The following is a 1,968-nucleotide window of genomic DNA, read 5'->3' on the forward strand; positions in this document are numbered from 1 at the left end:
GTGTTGGGAACGAAGGAGGTAAGTTGAGCCAGGGAGAAAAGGGTGGGAGGACACCTTCCATGGGGAAGGAGACAAGGTCTTCCACCAGCCCCACGCTTCTTCCACCCTCAGCCTTTACAACTGCACATGCCCCATCTGCCCACTTGCCTTTGCCACTCTCGCGGTTGTGCAAGGCCCTCAGACATCTTGGCACACCCAGTGTAAGCTGGCCTCCACCAAACCTGGAGCCCACCTGGCCTTGGAGGCAGGGAGAGGCCAGGTCCCCTCTGCCTGGGGCTGGGCACAGCTTTTCCCTGGGAAGCCTCCTGAGGAGCGCTCCTCCTATGTGTCAGCCTGCGGCCTGGCATGGGTGGCAGAGGGACAAGGGCTGCTGGGGCAGGGCTGAAGTAGCTCAGCTGGGAGAGCGTTAGACTGAAGATCTAAAGGTCCCTGGTTCAACCCCGGGCTTCAGCAATGATTTTCTCCCTTAGATTTTGGCAGAACCCATCTGCCTTCTTCCAGCCTGCCCCAGCCCTGCCTGCTCCTTCACCTCTTGCCAGAGCACAGTCCCTGCTCTGCACCTGCAGATCTGCAGCTTAGAAGGAGCCTTCCTCCAGCAGCACAAGTCCCCAGCCTCCCCCTGGGCAGGACTCTCCAGTCAGTGCTCCTTTGGGGTGGTCTCCAGCTGTCCTTCTTTCCCTGCTCCACAGGGAATGGCACATAATAGACCACAGTGCCACAGCAAGAGACATGACTTAGCCCTCTGCAGATCTGATGCCTCAGCCAGTTACCCAGGGATGCTCCTCCAGAGAAGCTTGCCTTTTGTCCTGACTGAGCACAAGTGAGAGGAGAGGGAGAAGGAGAGACCGCCTGTCCAAGCAAGGTTACTGTCTTGCCAGCTTTGAGCACCAGCTTGATAATGCTTAGCCACAGGGAAGGTGTCTGCAGAGCTATCACTGCTCCAAAAGTCCTTCGAGGTTGTTCTTGAGCTTTGGGGCCATGTGTGCAAAGCGGAACAGATGAGTAGTCCATCCCCTTCACTCCACTCAACCACTCCAGAAGTTCACAGTGACTGTGCTCTGGTTTGGATTCCCCCAAACCCTCTCTGCCAGGCAGGGGCTCCGTGGGGAAAATTCTATGGCATTGGGCAAGACAATGGTCCCAGCTGTAGCACTGCGAGGACACCATCCCTGCGTGTGCTCAATCCATCAACCTCTCAGTTAACAGCTGAACATGCGCACCCACCCTGCCCCAGAGACCCCAGCCAGGGCTGTCCCAGGGCACGGCTTTGCCCTCAGGACAGTGCTCAGTGCTGCAGGAATGGGAAGGTCCCTGAGCCCAACCCACACCCGCAGCCCCAGGGAGATGGAAGCTTACCCTTCACCCCATCTCCAGGGGTGCTGGGGGGCAGAGGGGTGCAGGGGAGACCTGGTGCCTGCATGAGGGGGGGTGTGAGATTTCTGTCCCCATGTCCCCCTTCCGCATGCCCTGGGGTGCCATCAGAGCGTGGGGGCACCTCATCCCAGGGAGGGTCTTTCCCTCACCCTGTTGTTCTGCTCCTGATGTGGAGTTGGGGACAGTTGTGACACAGAGGGTTGTTTCCGTGGGTGGCAGAGGGGGCTCAGGGTAGGCCAGAGGGTGGGAGCGGTGCCTGCAGCACGAGCCGCCTTCTGCCCCATCACCCTGCAGAGATGTTGAAGGGGCCGTGCTCGGCAGTGCATCCCTGTGCCAGGATCAGGCGCCAGTGGGGAGGCAGTCCGGACTTCCCCCATCTCAGGAGGGTTCAAATGCTGTTTTCTGCTGAGGGTCCCTGGGCACCCACGGGACAAGAGTGCTGTGCTTGTCATAGATATGTCATGGGAGGAGAGTTTTCCGCCTGCTGGCAGCTGTCAAGGGGGTGTAGGTCAGTGGAAGAGCACCCACTTCCCACACAAGAGGTTCCGGGTTCCATCTTCAGGGGTGTTTTTGCTCTGACTTGCCAGGCTCGGG

The 1,968-nt window shown here is 59.2% G+C and overlaps 1 non-coding gene across 1 annotated transcript; it reads left to right on the forward strand.

Annotated features, from left to right (window-relative positions):
• The first annotated feature begins 380 nt into the window (after positions 1-380).
• Positions 381-453, forward strand: TRNAF-GAA (transfer RNA phenylalanine (anticodon GAA)). Its single transcript has one exon. It is a non-coding gene; the product is annotated as a tRNA-Phe (tRNA).
• The last annotated feature ends 1,515 nt before the right edge of the window (positions 454-1,968 follow it).

The sequence above is a fragment of the Gavia stellata genome, chromosome 34, assembly GCF_030936135.1.
Source record: "Gavia stellata isolate bGavSte3 chromosome 34, bGavSte3.hap2, whole genome shotgun sequence".
NCBI lineage: Eukaryota > Metazoa > Chordata > Aves > Gaviiformes > Gaviidae > Gavia > Gavia stellata.